At 40.0% G+C, this 18950-nt stretch overlaps 1 protein-coding gene across 1 annotated transcript in view; it reads left to right on the forward strand.

Annotated features, from left to right (window-relative positions):
* The window catches only part of SYNJ2 (synaptojanin 2), a 621954-nt gene that overhangs the window by 60728 nt on the left and 542276 nt on the right, over positions 1 to 18950 (forward strand). The window lies entirely within an intron of this gene.

Here is an 18950-nt window from a genome sequence, read left to right on the forward strand (position 1 = left end):
CCTCCCAACTGTCCCTATTTGAGAAGGACAGTAACTTATTATATTATATTAAAATATGTAAACCTTAAAGTGATGTTAAACCTTAACTTTTTTTAGTTACAATATTTGTAATCATTAACTAAAAGATGGGGACATGAAAGAGGGCGCAATACAATTGGCTACAGCCTGAATAATCAGTGAAGTAGGAAAAAGACTATCCCTTATGTGCGGAGGAACGACAACATATAGGAAACCATGAAAGGTTAATTATTAAAAAAAAATAAAAAAAATAAGCGTTTCCAATGCCTTTCATGAATGAAAGTCCCATCTTTTAGTTTATGATTACAAATATTGTAACTATTAAAGGGACATTAAACACTAAATCCATGCTAGATAGAATGATGCATTCAAAGAAAAGATTAGTCCATGACTAACATGTAGATGTATTTTTTAAAGTTTCATTAGTTGTTTAAAAAGTGACAAAATAAGTGTATAGTTTTAGTGCTATAAAACACTGGGAGCTGCCATGTTGTAACTTGTGTTACCTTCACTGCTGTGGCCAATTAGAGACAGTTATAAATAGGTCACTAGAGTGTGCAGCCAATGGTTGTGCTGAATTTAACAGTGTTCTGCACTTCCATTTTTAACAGGAACTGAAAAGCTCACAATTTCAGAATGGAATTACAGGCAAAGAGGACAAAATAAATAATGAAAGTATATTGCAGTTGTTTTATTATATACAATTTATCATTTTATATTACCATCTCAAAGTGTTTAATGTCCCTTTAAAGTTAGTTTACCATCACTTAAATTTTTTTATTTTTTTTTAGTTCGTTTATATTGCATTATTTTAATAAGAATTACCTAGAAATTTTGTACATGATAGATAGATAAATGTAATGTATGTGCAGTGTTGTCTTTAAAAAAAAAAAATAGCTTTATCCTACAAGACACAAAATTAGCTTTTAAATGACTATTCCAAAACCCAATTATTTTTAGTGTTTATTTGTGATCTAAGATAATATTGTATGAGCTTCTGCTAATTCTGATGTATTGTTTAAAAAGTTTCATCCTTTCCTGTCAGCGGTGTGTGTGTGTTAAGAAAGCTTCCTATACTGGTGTTTTGTAAGACCAAACAATGGTGTTTAGCTAATGCATCTGTCGTCAGTGGTTTATTTAGCCATTAACCTTTTCTGTGTAAACCATTTGAAATCCGCACTCATGAGCAAACTAATCTTTTAAGCGTTATTTTGATTTATTTATGACTGCTGGTATTTTTTGCAACTTTTTGTATTAAAGAAATTTAAAGGGACAGTCAAGTCCAAAAAAAAACTTTCATGTTTCAAATAGGGCATGTAATTTTAAACAACTTTCCAATTTACTTATATCACCAATTTTGCTTTGTTCTCTTGGTATTCTTAGTTGAAAGCTAAACCTAGGAAGGCTCATATGTTAATTTCTAAACCCTTGTAGGCCACCACTTATCACATGCTTTTTTATTTGCTTTTCACAACAGGGGAGAGCTAGTTCATGTGAGCCATATAGATACCATTGTGATCACGCCCGTGGCTTGTGGCAGACACTGCACTAATTGGCTAAAATGAAAGTCAATAGTAAATGTCATGTGATCAGGGGGCTGTCAGAAAATGCTTATATACAAGTTAATCACAGAGGTAAAACGTATATTAATATAGCAGTGTTGATTATGCAAAACTGGGGAATGGGTAATAAAGGGATTATCTATCTTTTTAAACAACAAAAATTCTGGTGTTGACTGTCCCTTTAAAGCTCCAAAAATGTATCATGTATAGAGGAAGAAAATTTATCTGCATTGCAAAATTTCTGCTCTCACAATAAATGTTTTAAAGACATCTAAAAATGTAATTTCAGTTGCAAAATTTGCATTGTTTTGTACTCCCACGGACACACAAAAAGCCTCTTAAAGATTGTTTATCTTAGCTCCAATTAGGGAGTTATCCCCTAAATAGGTCAACCAGTCACTGTAGGCGTGTCAGGGTTTTTTTTTTTTTTTTTTTTTAAGAATATTAAGTTAGGTCAGGAAGTGGATTTTAATGCACAATTAGTAAACAGAGATGCAACAAAAAATGACTTTAATATCTTTTTATCTTTTATTATTACCTAATATTACCTTTAGGTTCATCATTCTGCTGTCATGTAAGGTTTGTCAATAAATTATAATTAATGTGATGGTAAACTCTGTGTAACTTACTCACTGTTATGTACGTGAACTAATTTAGACATAACATTTTCGTCTTACCATTTATATGAAAAAAAACTTACAATTGATGACTTTATCTTTCTCCCTTCTGTCCGCCGTGGTCACATAATCTTCAGTGTTTCTCTGCATCCAATCAGTATACGTGACGTCCGACAGGCTTACTTTTATGACAGCGTAAACTCGTGTGCAATAAAGCACGGGTTGCCAATCTTTTGGACCTCAGGGACCACCAAACTCACAATTTTCCTGTGGACCACTAACATGATTTTTTTTTAAAAAAAGGTACAAACCTCTAAAATGTATGTATGTGTAAATTATATATATATATATATATATATATATATATATATATATATATATATATATATATATATATATACATACATACACACACATACTGTACATAACTAGTATAACCATAGCTACGTTTACATTATGTATATATTTACACATTTTTAAGAATTATTTGTTGGAATTAACTAACTGAATGACAGAACTGAGAGAATACTTGCAAATGACAGATGAAGGGTGAGTGACAACTTTTGAGTTGGAAACAGAGAGGCAGTAAGTGGAAAAAAAAGAATTATGTTTAAAAGGACCACAAGACTTCCAAGTTATCTCCCCAGTTAGGAATTATTCAAAACTACTTATGATCATGGACAGACATTGGAGTAATAAATTAAGTTTATATCAGAAAGCTCTCAATATGGATGTGAGCTAACCACAACTGATGTTACTGGCACTTACTATAATACTGGTGGGATATGGCTGATCTGCTGGATGGCAATTACTGGAATTCAGGTGGAAGGGCTTTGTGTGGGAAAATTATTAGAATGAAAAATAATTAATATTTAATAAAAAAAAATGAAGATGGAGGGAGGAAGACAAACAGTGATGTAAGTCCATCTGAAGGAATTAGGAAAACTTCTACAAAGAGAAGTAAAGAGACACGTAAAGAGAAGAAAATAAATGAAATATGAGAAAAACATTTTATCTTTTTTTTATATACAGATGGCCCTCGGTTTACGCTAGTTCATTTTGTGGCGTTTCAGAATAACAACCTTTTTTTCAGTCATGTGACTGCTATTGAAAAGCAGTGCACTAATTAAAATAGCCAGTAGGTGGAGCTGTCCGCTTGTGTTGCAGCAAAGTTATGCAACTTAGCAGACTGAAATTAATCTGTGTGCACAGAGCAGACCTTAGCTATCGAGCAACAAGATCTAGCAGCTACTTCCCTATTATCTTCCTGTCCAGCTGCTTGAGGTGAAGGTACCTAACTACCTATTAATCACTCCAGATTGAAATGCATAGAATAGGTGCAGACCCAATATTATCTAACATGCTAACAATGCAGAGAACTGTTTGCAGAAAAATGCAAGTAAAAAAATGTTTTTGTTCATTAAATTTAGTTTGATGATACAGTCTGTTGTGTGATTATTTAATTAAGTTTATAATGCTGTTTAGCTTTTAAAGTCTTCATTTCAAAGCTTTAAAAACAATGTATTAGGTGTTACTTATGACAATTTTGAGAGGGGCCTGGAATCTAACTCCCTCACTTCCCATTGACTTACATTATAAACAGGGTTTCAATTTACAACGGTTTCGATTTACAACCATTCCTTCTGTAACCTAACCCCGGCATAAACTGAGGGCTACCTGTACTTTAATTCCACTATTTCACTCCAAGACTATACCAACCTCTGCTGTCTTTAGAATGGAAGCATCTTCCTCTCAGAGTACCGGGTGGGAGGAGTTAAAAATACAATCTAGCTACGCAAGTTTCGCAGTACTACGCAACATGCGTAGGGAGATTGTAATGTAACTCCTTCTCCGTCTGTTTTCACTGATGTCCAGCCAGGCACTGTAGGGAGTTGCGGCGCAATGGGGGGGACACCATCAGAGGAGATTCATTCCTGCTTAATGGTGTCAAGGACCACCAACATCTTCTCGTGGACCACTGGCTGGCGACCGCTGCAATAAAGCGATCTTCTTCAAACACGATCTTCCAATCAGGAGTGTTTGAAATTGGCTTAGAATTTGCACATGCTTGTGAATTTAGCAAATGTGTGGATACCCAAAAACGTCACCCTAGTCACGCCAATGTAAACTTTGAATTAAGTAAAAAATGATTCATTGTTTACTTGTATCTGTGCCCATTATTTTCTAACAATATACGGATCACACTTTTTGACTAATTATTTTTTTTATCAGTGAACCGGAATTTATTTTTAAATATATATAATTAGGGGCTATTTAAAATTATATTACTATAAAACTGAATTGCAGTCAGTAATGGAGATATCATTGGCACTATATTATATTTGTATCATCCAAACCAAGTAAACATTGAATCTTGCGATTCAATGTTTACTTGGCATACGTCATTGAGAGCCCTGCCCATGTGCTATTATTAATAATAAGATGCCAGATTTTACTAATCTAGTTATAAGCAAATATTTCAGTTAGTAAAGCAATATCTTAATTCTTCGTCTTTTACCTTAAAAAAAATAAAAAAAAAATCTTAATATTGATTATTTTATGTTAAAGAAGAACATTATCATTTGTACGGACGTGTACAGTAGACTTGTGTAGCGCCAACATTTTTAATTCGTCTGAATATTTTGTAACAAATATTTTCTTTCCCCGAATATTCGTTGATTGCACTATTGGGTATTTGAATGCTAAATATAATATTTGTAGAACATTTACATTTGTTTTCGTTTAAACAAATGTAAATGTTCCAAAGTTACAGGTGAAAAAGTTTTAGTGCGCTGGAGAGACGCGCTAACCTGCTCCTTTTCTTCATAGAGGCTTGGCCGCACTAATAGGAGGCTTAGCATGGTGTTTTCCCAGGGCCTGCACTAAAGGACCTTCTCTTTTAGTGCTGGCCCTGGGAGCCAACATGCTAAGCCTCCTATTTAGGGTTGCCACCTTAGCCATGTTTTCCTGGACACATGAGTTACATATGCTGCAGGGAGGAACATGTATTGAGTTTCTGGACAGCACTATTAATATGTACTATTCATATTCCTCCCTGCACACCCTGCAACATGTGTAATTTATAAGTGTCCAGGAAAACATGTCTAAGGTGGTAACCCTATTCCTAATAGTGCAGCTGGGGCTCTATGAAGAAGAGCATTGGGTTAACGCGGATCTCCAGCTTACTAAAGGTAAGTATTTAACCTCTTAAAAGGTAATTTAAAGAAACCGAATGAATACTGATGAATTTTGGTTGTATTTTTCTAATTTACTTTCATTTTTGTTGGTGGACTCATTTGGATATTTGTTTAGTTAAAACAACATAAATATCAGGTTGTTTTTTTTGTTTTTATGAGTTTGCATTCATAACAAAACAAATGCACATCTCTAGTGTACAGCATGATTTAACCCCTTAAGGACAAGGCCATTTTTCAATTTCTTTCTCTTAAGGACCAGGGCTATTTTTACATTTCTGGGGTGTTTGTTCCCCCCTAACACTTAACCTCTTCGAAACCCCCCAAACAGCTCTCTTAACATCCCCCCCCTCTTCCTTTTTGTGGCTATCTTGGGTACTGGCAGCTGGCAGTTTCTTAACAAATTTGCTCATTTTTATTATTTTTATTTTTTTACCCCATTTTTCAGAAGTGTAGCTGACCCCCCTCAATACCCTCCCCCTCCCAGATCGATTTTAAATAAATTATTTCCCCCCTCACCCTCTCCCTTACTCTCTCCCTTAGGCAGTATTTGGGACTGCCAGGCTGGTGAACGGTCATGTGCGTGCGCCCCCCTCGCATGCTCCCGCCCCCCTTCCCGGAAAACAGCAACCGGAACTGGTCCAGTAATGGGCCGCCCCCACCCGCCTCCCTGCAGCTGCTCCCACCCACCAACGATCGGCACCATCGCTGTGCGATGCAAAGAGGGCCACAGAGTGGCCCTCTCTGCATAGACAACTCTGCATAACAAGCGTCGTACAGGGGTTAACGTTCTCAATTTGGGATTTGGGATATATTTTTTTTTTCTTTTTTTTTTTAGAGGTTATGCACTTGTGGCTTAAATTGACCAATTTGTATCTAATTAAAAGTCATCAGCCAAAGGAAAGTGATATTCAAGTATTTGTGCTATATAGGCACATCAATTAAAGGGATACTAAACTCAAAAATTTTCTTTCATGATTCAGATTGTGTATGCAATTTGAAGCAACTTTCTAATGTATTGCTATTATCAATTTTTCTTTGCTCTCTTGCTATCTTTATTTAAAAAGCAGGACGCGAGATGGTAATAGACAGAGGAGTAACTGCATCAAGGTTACCGTGTCATGGCAACCCGGCATAATAACAGTAGCCCACCCTCAAGAACCCTTTAGGAAGATGGACCAGGACAATTAGGATGAGAACGGTGGAAGGAATGGACCAACCTTGAAGCATAAACATGTGCAGCAGGTATCCAGGTGCGATCCACGACAGAATAGCCCTTCCAATCGACCAGATACCACAATCTGGAGCCTCAAAGTTTAGAGTCCAAAATATGAGAGACTTCTTATTCTTGATGACCATCAAGCACGATAGGAGGGGGATGATGGACCGGACGGGAGTATTTGGAAAACACTGCAGGCTTGAGCAGCAAAGCATAGAAGACAGGACGCAACAAATCGAGCACCAAGTTTGGCCGAGGTTTTTTTTTAGTTTCAAGTGTCGGATAGAGAGCCATACCTTACTGCCAACCCGAAAGTGACCACAATCGGTTCTATATCGATCAGCAAAGAATTTTGCTTTTGTATGAGATTGGAGTAGAACTTGTTGGATGTGTCGCCAGTGTCTGAGGAGAAAGCGTACACTTTGAGAGGCAGTGGGCACTTCAGAGTCTGTGGTCAGAGTCTTTCCTAAGCATTGGCCACCATACATGCCTTTTTAATCTTTCTAGTGTAAATCTGATCCCTGGGTGTCCAGAAAGTTTGTTGTCATGTGCCCAAGCTAGGAGTTTGACACGCAGTCTTTTTGGAACATAGAGGCAATTAGTGGGAGGATAAAGGAATTTGGGTTTGAGCAGTCGTTAGTGTTGTAACGTCTAAATGAGCAACAATTCTTTCAGTGGAGATGATATATAGGTCTTTTGAAGGAGAATTGTCTGGACAAAGCGTCTGCCTTAAGGTTTTTAGTACCCGGGACAAAGGACAAAACAAAATTAAAATGAGAGAAAAACGACCGTCAGGCTTGTCTGGCATGAGTCTCTTGGCAGATTGTATATATAAATTATTCTTTTGATCTGTGAGGATCACAAAGGGAATAAGAGTCCCTTCCAGTAAATGGCGCCTTTCCTCCAAGGCCATTTTAATGGCTAGCAGTTACTTATTGCCCACATTGTAATGCTGTTCTGTTAGAGAAAGCTTCCTGGCAAAGAAAGCGACCGGATGTATACAAGAGGTTTTGGGATCTCTCTGGGAGAGAACAGCTCCAGCTCCTGCTCCCACATCAGAAGCATCTACTTCCAGGATAAATTGATTTGAAAGATTGGGGTGATGGAGTACTGGAGCGGAACAAAATACTTTTTAAGGGATTTGAAGTCTTGAATTGCTGTCTCTGACCAGTTCTTAACATCAGCACCTTTATAGGGTTAGGTTGGTTAATGGTGAACAGACTGAAGCAAAACCCTTTATACATTTTCTGTAATAATTGGCAAATCCCAGAAACCTTTGCAACTCTTTTAAAGTAGATAGTTGAGGCCAATCTAGGATAGCTTACAATTTCCCAGGGTCCATTTCAAAACCTTATTTGGATATGATGTATCCTAGAAACGGAATTTTCGATTGGTGGAAGAAGCACTTTTCAAGTTTGGCATATAGATTATTAGAAATCATTGAAGCAACGGACATGTCTTTATGTGATCCTCTGAGGTTGTAGAAAAAATAAATATATCATCAAGATAGGTTATCACAAACTGATTCAGGTAGTCTCTAAATATCTCATTAACAAAGTTTTGAAATATGACAGGGGCATTACACAGTCCAAAAGGCAACACCAAGTATTCATAATGTCCAAATCTGGTGTTGAAGGCCGTCTTCCATTCATATCCTTCACGGAGGCTGATCAAATTATAAGCCCCTCTGAGATCCAACTTTTTGAAGATAGTTGCCCCTTTCAAGTAGTCGAACAGCTCAGGAATGAGAGGTAGAGGATAGCTATTCTTTATAGTGATCTTATTTAGGGCTCGATAGTCAATACAGGGGCGTAAACCCCCATCCTTCTTGGAGACAGAAAAGAATCCTGCCCCTGCAGGTGAGGAGGAAGGACGAATGAAGCCTCTTTTGAGATTTTCTGTAATGTACTGTTGAAGCGCTTTAGTCTCCAGTGCACAGAGAAGATAGGCCTTACCCTTAGGTAAAGGGGAGCCAGGTAGAAGATCAATAGGACAGTGAAAAGGTTGATGAGGGGCAATTATTTTGCCTTAGACTTGTAAAATACATCAGCAAAGTCAGTATTTTCTGATGGTAACTCCGACAATACAGAAATCGAAGCTAGATTGCATGGAGGGGTCTTGCGATCAATAGAACTACAATGACTGGCACACTGCGTACCTCAGGACAAAAAATCCCCAGAGGACCAGCGAAGTAGAGGATCATGGTTTTTGAGCCAAGGTAAACCCAGGATTATGGGAGGAGACCAGATCAAAACTCAGTCTCATTATGAAGTGCTCCCACTGTAAGAAGTAGAGGTTTTGTGTTAAATTGGATGAGTCCAGAACCCAAAGGTTGACCATTGATAATGGTTACACGGAGAGGAACAGATCTAATAGTAATAGGTAATACAGGTTTTATGTTCTTTGAGGCAAACTTTTCATCCATAAACACCCCTGAGGCTCTGGAGTCAATCATGAAGCACAGAAAAAGGAATGTTGAGGAGGAGAGGAAGAAATGCCCGGACTTAACATGGCTCCTCCAACCGGAATAAAGTATTTTACTAGACAGATTGAACAGCTTCGTAGGAGATGACCAGAGATGTCGGAGAACGCGAGACAATAATCAACAGAGGAGTAACCGCATCAAGGTTACCACATCATGGCAACCTGGCGTCAAGGCAACCCGGCGTCCTAACAGTAGTTTAGTAAATGAAATACATACAAATATTTCCCCCAGTAAATAGGGGCCACTCTTGGACCCATCTGCAATGATATCTCTCTAAATGGTGGAAGAATTAGGATATGTAACTCACAAGGGGCGCTCTCTCAACATATTCTCCTCACCATCAAAAGGCGACTTTTGAATTTACACTTATTATGTAATAGAGGAAGGGGTTAACATATATTGACAAATCCAATATAATGTAGTAAAAACACAAACTATGTGTACACAACCATAAAATGTAATCATTGTATAAAATGAGCTCTAAGTTACATTTTCTATGTTGAAAACCTTATAGTCTTGGCATAGGAACTATATAGTGTACTACTGATATAGCTCAACACTTTAGCTTCATATATGAACTGTAGAATCAAATAGTATTTCTTCTACAAGATATGACGAGTCCACGGATTTCATCCTTACTTGTGGGATATTAACCTCCTGCTAACAGGAAGTGGCAAAGAGCACCACTTCAGAGCTGTATATATAGCTCCTCCCTTCCCTCCACCCCCAGTCATTCTCTTTGCCTGTGTTAGTAATAGGAAGAGGTACAGTGAGGTGTTAGTTTAGATTCTTCAATCAAGAAGTTTTTTATTTTGAAATAGTGCCAGAGTGCTATTTTTCTCAGGGGGAAATCGTCAGTCTATTGCTTCAGGAGGAGTGGAGACATATTATTTTCTGCCCTGATGTTAATGATCTTAGCAAACATTATCTAAGATCCATAATGGTTCCCACAACACAGCTGAAGGTATGTGGGAGAAAATCTTCAGTGTGGAGAACGGTGTCTTGCTACAAGCAACATTGAGGTATGTGCAGTCTTTTATTTCTGGGTAGATTGAATCAGAACAGACTGTCATTATCCCCTATATGGGGAAGGGTAAGCAGTATGCACTAATGAGAGAATGGTGTACCTGAAATCCCTTTATTTTATTTATGGTATTTGCTAAAGTATGTAAAGACTTTTGGGGCTGGACGCTGGGAGATGCGTTTTTTTTTACTTGATGCATTGTTAACTTAATTGCTGGTGCAAGGACTGCAGGATTACGATTTAACCTGCATATCAAGGGGGCACATGGCATGTATTTTTCTTGTATACTGCGACCCATGCGGGTCTTAGTCAGATTCTGTGTACGCCCATGATGGGCGGGGCCTAATTTTGCACGCTCAGATGCGCAGTGTTCCTCAGGACATAGCATACTTTCACGATATAGCAGCTTACACAACTTCATTCCGGGGGCAGGCAGGCGCCACAGGGGCCATATTTATATAAATATTAAAATCTTGTTATAAACTATATATTTAGCATTTTGCATATATAGGCAAGTGGATGCAATATTAAGAGTATTTGGGCACTTAAAAAAGTTTTTTTCTGGTCAAAAGACGTTTTTTTGCAGTTTTAAAAAAAATAGTTGCGCTTTTAAAATTTAAAGGCACAGTACAGTTTTTTTGGCATTCATTTTTTTCTCATTTAATTCAGAGGCACAATATTTAAGCAAGTACGACTATTAATAGTATTGCTAGCCTGTTTAACATGTCTGACACTGAGGAGGAAACTCCTTGCTCTATGTGTTTAGATGCCACTGTGGAACCCCCTATGACTTTTTGCCCCTCGTGTACTGAGAGGGCCTTACAATGTAAAGCAAAATTTTTTTCTAAAGATGATTCTCAGTCTGAGGAGAATCAAGGTATACCGCTAACTTCTCCCCAAGCGTCACAACCTTTAACGCCCACCCAAGCGACACCTAGTTCTTCAACAGCGTCTAATTCATTTACTCTGCAGGATATGGCTGCAGTTATGTCAACTACCCTTACAGAGGTATTATCTAAGTTGATACTCAAACCTGCTCAACGAAGCGCTCTAAGGGTCTTCAGGTGACGAATAGAAAAATGTCCATAGGCACATGTAGAGAGAGGGTATGTGTATCGTGTCCCAATAAGATATATCAAGTTGGATTATACTGGTAGGCGGCAATTTTTTGTCCCAGTGCGTCTGCACATGAACTTATTACAAATACAAAAATCCTTGGAATGGGAAAAGAAAAAGCGCTCCAAGCCTCTGCTCAGTGACCAAGTGCATAACTGCACGAAACGTTTGCTGGGTGCACCTGTTCTGTCGCCTGTATTTTTGCACATTTTTGGTGCTGACCACTTTTATCATGTATGGTTTTAAACACTTTTGGAATAAAGCATTGGATTTTTTACTAAGAGGCTTGGAGCGCTTTTTCTTTTCCCATTCCAAGGATTTTTGTATAATCTAAGTTGCCAGTGTTACAGGGTAAACGCAGTAGGACAGAGGGTAATTTGAATGCTGAGCCTTCTGATGCGTTGTTAGCCATTTCCGATGTACCCTCACAGGGATCTGAATTGAGGGTCAGGGAACTTCTGTCTGAGGGTGAACTTTACGATTCGGGAAGTGCTTTACCTCAGACGGACTCGGACGTCATGTCCTTTAAATTTAAGCTTGAGCACCGCCGTCTGTTACTTAGGGAGGTTTTAGCGACTCTGGATGACTGTGATCCTTTTGTGATCCCACCAGAGAAATTGTGTAAGATGGACAAATACTTAGAGGTACCTGCTTACACTGACGTCTTTCCGGTTCCTAAGAGAATCTTGGAGATTATTAAGAGGGAATGGGACAGACCGGGTATCCCGTTTTCACCCTCTCCTAATTTCAAAAAGATGTTTCCTATAGCTGACACTGTTCGGGACTCTTGGCAAACAGTCCCTAAGGTGGAAGGTGCTATATCTACCCTGGCTAAGCGTACAACTATTCCTATTGAGGACAGCTGTGCTTTCTAAGACCCTATGGATAAGAAATTGGAGGGTCTTCTAAAGAAAATTTTTATTCATCAGGGTTTCCTCTTACAGCCAACGGCCTGCATTGTGCCAGTTACCACTGCGGCGGCCTTCTGGTTTGAGGCCTTGGAAGAGTCCCTCAAAACTGAGACTCCTTTAGAGGAGATTCTAGACAGAATTAAGGCTCTTAAGCTGGCTAATTCTTTTATTACAGATACCGCCTTTCAGATTGCCAAATTGGCGGCTAAGAATGCCGGATTTGCCATTTTAGCGCGTAGAGCGTTATGGTTAAAGTCTTGGTCTGCTGATGTGTCATATATGTCAAAGCTTTTGGCTATTCCTTTCAAAGGAAAGACCCTATTTTTGCCTGACTTGAAAGAAATCATTTCTGACATTACGGGAGGTAAGGGTCATCTTCTACCTCAGGATAAAACAACTAAACTGAGGGGTAAACAAAATAATTTTCGCTCCTTTCGGAACTTTAGAGGAGTCCCCTCTCCTTCCTCTTATGCCACCAAGCAGGAAGGGAGTTTTGCTCAGGCCAAATCTGTCTGGAGACCCAACCGGTCTTGGAACAAGGGTAAACAATCAAAGAAGCCCGCTGCTGCTACCAAGATAGCATGAAGGGGCGGCCCCCGATCCGGGACCGGATCTAGTAGGGGGCAGACTCTCTTTCTTTGCCCAGGCTTGGGTAAGAGATGTTCAGGATCCTTGGACACTGGAGATCGTGTCCCAAGGGTATCAGCTGGAGTTCAAAAGTTCTCTCCCAAGGGGGAGATTCCTTCTTTCATGATTGTCTGCAGACCAGACAAAAAGAGAGGCGTTCTTACGCTGTGTAAAATACCTCTCTACTATGGGAGTAATTCGCCCCGTTCCAAGGTTAGAACAGGGACGGGGGTTTTACTCAAATCTTTTCGTGGTTCCCAAAAAAGAGGGAACGTTCAGACCCATTTTAGATCTAAAGAGGTTTCTCAGAGTCCCATCCTTCAAAATGGAGACTATTCGAACAATTCTGCCATTGATCCAGGAGGGTCAATACATGACTACCGTGGACTTGAAGGATGCATATCCCTATCCACAAGGATCATCATCAGTTCCTAAGCTTTGCCTTCCTGGACAAACATTTTCAGTTCATGGCTCTTCCCTTCGGGTTGGCCATAGCACCCAGGATCTTCACAAAGGTTTTAGGGTCCCTCTTGGCGGTTCTCAGGCCGCGGGGTATTGCAGTGGCGCCTTATCTGGACGATATTCTGATCCAGGTATCGTCTTACCATCTGACAAAGTCTCATACAGACATGGTTCTGTCCTTTCTGAGGACTCACGGGTGGAAGGTGAATCTAGAAAAGAGTTCATTGATTCCACAGACCAAGGTTCCCTTCCTGGGAACACTAATAGATTCCATATCCATGAACATTTTCTTGACAGAGGTCAGAAAGTTAAAGTTTCTGAATACATGCCGAGCCCTTCAGTCCAATCCTCGACCATCAGTGGCCCAGTGCATGGAGGTAATTGGATTAATGGTGGCGGCAATGGATATCATTCCATTTGCTCGTTTTCATCTCAGGCCACTACAGCTGAGCATGCTCAGACAGTGGAATAGAGATTATACAAATTTCTCTCCTCAGATAAATCTGGATCAGGAGACAAGAGACTCTCTTCTTTGGTGGTTGTATCAGGATCATCTGTCCCAAGGGACGTGCTTTCGCAGGCCCTCATGGGTGATAGTAACAATGGACGCCAGCCTTCTAGGTTGGGGTGCAGTCTGGAATTCCCTGAAGGCTCACGGTGTGTGGACTCAGTCAGAGACACTTCTTCCAATCAATATTCTGGAATTGAGAGCAATATTCAATGCGCTTCAAGCGTGGCCTCAGTTGGTTTCGGCCAAATTCATTCGCTTTCAGTTGGACAACATCACGACTGTGGCTTACATCAATCAGCAGGGGGGAACAAGGAGTTCCTTAGCGATGACAGAAGTATCCAAGATAATTCGGTGGGCGGAGGCTCACTCTAGTTATCTGTCAGCAATCTACATCCCAGGAGTGGACAACTGGGAAGCGGACTTTTTAAGCAGACAGACGTTTCATCCGGGGGAGTGGGAACTCTATCCGGAGGTCTTTGCCACTCTGATCTTCAGATGGGGCAGACCGGAGTTGGATCTGATGGCGTCTCGTCAGAATGCCAAGCTTCCAAGATACAGATCCAGGTCAAGGGATCCTCAGGCCGAACTGATAGATGCCTTGGCAGTGCCTTGGTCGTTCAGCTTAGCTTATGTGTTTCCGCCGTTTGCTCTCCTGCCTCGGGTGATTGCTCGGATCAAACAGGAGAGGGCTTCAGTAATTCTAATTGCACCTGCATGGCCTTGCAGGACTTGGTATGCCGATCTAGTGGACATGTCCTCTCTGCCACCGTGGAAGCTTCCATTGAGGCAGGACCTTCTCATTCAGGGACCCTTCCATCACCCAAATCTAGTTTCTCTGCAACTGACTGCTTGGAGATTGAACGCATAATTTTATCCAAGCGGGGGTTCTCTGATTCTGTCATTGATACTTTGATTCAGGCACATAAGCCTGTCACTAGAAAGATCTATCATAAGATATAGTGTAAATATATTTTTTGGTGTGAATCCAAAGGCTACTCGTGGAGTAGAATTAAGATTCCCAGAATTCTTTCCTTTCTCCAAGAAGGATTATCAACGAGTTCTTTAAAAGGACAAATCTCTGCTTTATCGATTTACTACACAAACGTTTGGGAGATGTTCCAGACGTTCAGTCTTTTTGTCAGGCTCTAACGAGAATTAAGCCTGTGTTTAGACCAATTGCTCCACCCTGGAGTTTGAATTTAGTTCTTAGTGTTCTTCAAGGGGTTCCGTTTGAACCCATGCATTCCATAGATATTAAGTTATTATCTTGGAAAGTTTTGTGTTTGGTTGCTATTTCTTCTGCTCGTTTAGTTTCTGAGCTTTCAGCGTTACAATGTGATTCGCCTTATCTTATCTTCCATTCTGATAAGGTGGTTTTACGTACCAAACCTGGTTTTCTGCCTAAGGTTGTTTCTAATAAGAATATTAATCAGGAAATTGTTGTTCCTTCATTATGTCCTAACCCTTCTTCTAAGAAGGAGCGTATGTTGCATAACTTGGACGTGGTCCGTGCCCTGAAGTTTTACTTGCAGGCGACTAAGGATTTCCGTCAATCATCTTCATTGTTTTTTCTGGAAAGCGTAGTGGTCAGAAAGCTACGGCTACCTCTTTCTTTTTGGCTGAAGAGTATCATCCGTCTGGCGTATGAGACTGCTGGACAGCAGACTCCTGAAAGAATTACGACTCATTCTACCAGGGCTGTAGCTTCCTCATGGGCATTTAAAAATTATACTTCTGTTGAACAGATATGCAAGGCTGCAACTTGGTCGTCTCTTCACACTTTTTCCAAATTTTACAAATTTGATACTTTTGCTTCTTCTGAGGCTGTTTTTGGAAGAAAGGCTCTTCAAGCAATGGTGCCTTCCGTTTAGGTTCCTGTCTTGTCCCTCCCTTTCATCCGTGTCCTGTAGTTTTGGTATTGTATCCCACAAGTAAGGATGAAATCCGTGGAATCGTCATATTGAAATCCTGCTATTCCCTGCTTTTCTGTTATTTTACTCCAAGTCTCTCTGTGTATATGTATATTGAGCACATGAATTTAGGCTGTTAAAATCAAGTCCTGCATTTTTTGTAATGATTTTTCCCAATGTCTCAATTCTAATGTCTAGTTAATTGCCATGTGATGCTCAATCCTTAGCAATACTTGCTATAACTCTAAAATGTATAGCTTTCTTATGTCACAGTTTAACCCCCTCCAAATGTTATTGTCTGTTTACTTAACTCATCTCACCCTGACCAGATTCTAACATTCCAATTGGCCTTACCAACTGTCTTTGCAACTAAATTTAGTGGACTCAGCTGACTGCCCTACCTGTATATATTTCAGACTAGTTTGGGGATGTGCACTGCACAGGGGTGTGCACTGCTTACAGGGCAGTGTACTTTTTAACAATAGCATATGTTCACATTTTCAAGGTGAACATTTTATAAGTGAGGCACTAATTTTTAAGAATTATACAAGAACTGAACAAGGATTGGGCAAGGGGCAAGGCACAAGGCAAGTACTATTGTAATACTATGTTTTATTTATCTCATTGTATCCTTTTGCAAGTGCTGCTGTAACACTGTGTCTTATGTGTTTACTTGGTTCCCACTTTCATAATAATGCTCAATATCTTCATATTCCTTTTTGCTACCTCTTGTCTCTATAACAAACTACGGCCTAGATTTGGAGTTTGGCGGCCAAGGGGGTGCGTTAGCTACGCGGGCTTTTTTCTGGCCGCACCATAAAATTAACTCTGGTATTGAGAGTTCAAAAAAATGCTGCGTTAGGCTCCAAAAAAGGAGCGTAGAGCATTTTTACCGCAAATGCAACTTTCGATACCAGAGTTGCTTACGGACGCGGCCAGCCTCAAAAACGTGCTTGTGCACGATTCCCCCATAGGAAACAATGGGGCTGTTTGAGCTGAAAAAAAACCTAACACCTGCAAAAAAGCTGCGTTCAGCTCCTAACGCAGCCCCATTGTTTCCTATGGGGAAACACTTCCTACGTCTGCACCTAACACCCTAACATGTACCCCGAGTCTAAACACCCCTAACCTTACACTTATTAACCCCTAATCTGCCGCCCCCGCTATCGCTGACCCCTGCATTATATTATTAACCCCTAATCTGCCGCTCCGTAAACCGCCGCTACTTACATTATCCCTATGTACCCCTAATCTGCTGCCCCTAATACCGCCGACCCCTATATTATATTTATTAACCCCTAATCTGCCCCCCTCAACGTCGCCTCCACCTACCTACACTTATTAACCCATAATCTGCCGAGCGGACCTGAGCGCTACTATAATAAAGGTATTAACCCCTAATCTGCCCTCCCTAACATCGCCGACACCTAACTTCAATTATTAACCCCTAATCCGCCTCACTAACCCTATCATAAATAGTATTAACCCCTAATCTGCCCTCCCTAACATCGCCGACACCTAACTTCAATTATTAACCCCTAATCTGCCGACCGGAGCTCACCGCTACTATAATAAATGGATTAACCCCTAAAGCTAAGTCTAACCCTAACACTAACACCCCCCTAAGTTAAATATAATTTAAATCTAACGAAATTAATTAACTCTTATTAAATAAATTATTCCTATTTAAAGATAAATACTTACCTTTAAAATAAATCCTAATATAGCTACAATATAAATTATAATTACATTGTAGCTATTTTATGATTAATATTTATTTTACAGGCAACTTTGTAATTATTTTAACCAGGTACAATAGCTATTAAATAGTTAAGAACTATTTAATAGTTACCTAGTTAAAATAATAACAAAATTACCTGTAAAATAAATCCTAACCTAAGTTACAATTAAACCTAACACTATACTATCATTAAATTAATTAAATAAAATACCTACAATTACCTACAATAAAACCTAACACTACACTATCAATAAATAAATTAAATACAATTCCTACAAATAACTACAATGAAATAAACTAACTAAAGTACAAAAAATAAAAAAGAACTAAGTTACAAAAAATAAAAAAATATTTACAAACATCAGAAAAATATTACAACAATTTTAAACTAATTACACCTACTCTAAGCCCCCTAATACAATAACAAAGACCCCCAAAATAACAAAATGCCCTACCCTATTCTAAATTAATAAAGTTAAAAGCTCTTTTACCTTACCAGCCCTGAACAGGGCCCTTTGCGGGGCATGCCCCAAGAAATTCAGCTCTTTTGCCTGTAAAAAAAAACATACAATACTCCCCCCCCAACATTACAACCCACCACCCACATACCCCTAATCTAACCCAAACCCCCCTTAAATAAACCTAACACTAAGCCCCTGAAGATCTTCCTACCTTGTCTTCACCTCACCAGGTATCACCGATCTGTCCTGGCTCCAAAATCTTCATCCAACCCAAGCGGGGGCTGGCGATCCATCATCCGGTGCTGAAGAGGTCCAGAAGAGGCTCCAAAGTCTTCATCCTATCCGGGAAGAAGAGTAGATCCGGACCAGCAACCATCTTCTTCCAAGCGGCATCTTCTATCTTCATCCGATGACGACCGGCTCTATCCTGAAGACCTCCAGCGCGGATCCGTCCTCTTCTTCCGACGACTTCCCGACGAATGACGGTTCCTTTAAGGGACGTCATCCAAGATGGCGTCCCTCGAATTCCGATTGGCTGATAGGATTCTATCAGCCAATCGGAATTAAGGTAGGAAAATTCTGATTGGCTGATGGAATCAGCCAATCAGAATCAAGTTCAATCCGATTGGCTGATCCAATCAGCCAATCAGATTGAGCTCGCATTCTATTGGCTGTTCCGATCAGCCAATAGAATGCAAGCTCAATCTGATTGGCTGATTGGATCAGCCAATCGGATTGATCTTGATTCTGATTGGCTGATTCCATCAGCCAATCAGAATATTCCTACCTTAATTCCGATTGGCTGATAGGATTCTATCAGCCAATCGGAATTCGAGGGACGCCATCTTGGATGACGTCATTTAAAGGAACCGTCATTCGTCGTTCAGTCGTCGGGCCGGATGGATGTTCCGCGTAGGAGGTCTTCAGGATGCTGCCGCTTCGCTCCGGATGGAAGACCATAGAAGATGCCGCCTGGATGAAGACTTCAATCGGATGGAAGACCTCTTCTGCCCCGCTTGGATGAAGACTTCGACTGGATCATGGACCTCTTCAGCCCCCCGCTTGGGCTTGGATCAGGACATCGGAGGAGCT

This window comes from Bombina bombina, chromosome 4 (genome assembly GCF_027579735.1).
Source record: "Bombina bombina isolate aBomBom1 chromosome 4, aBomBom1.pri, whole genome shotgun sequence".
Taxonomy (NCBI): domain Eukaryota; kingdom Metazoa; phylum Chordata; class Amphibia; order Anura; family Bombinatoridae; genus Bombina; species Bombina bombina.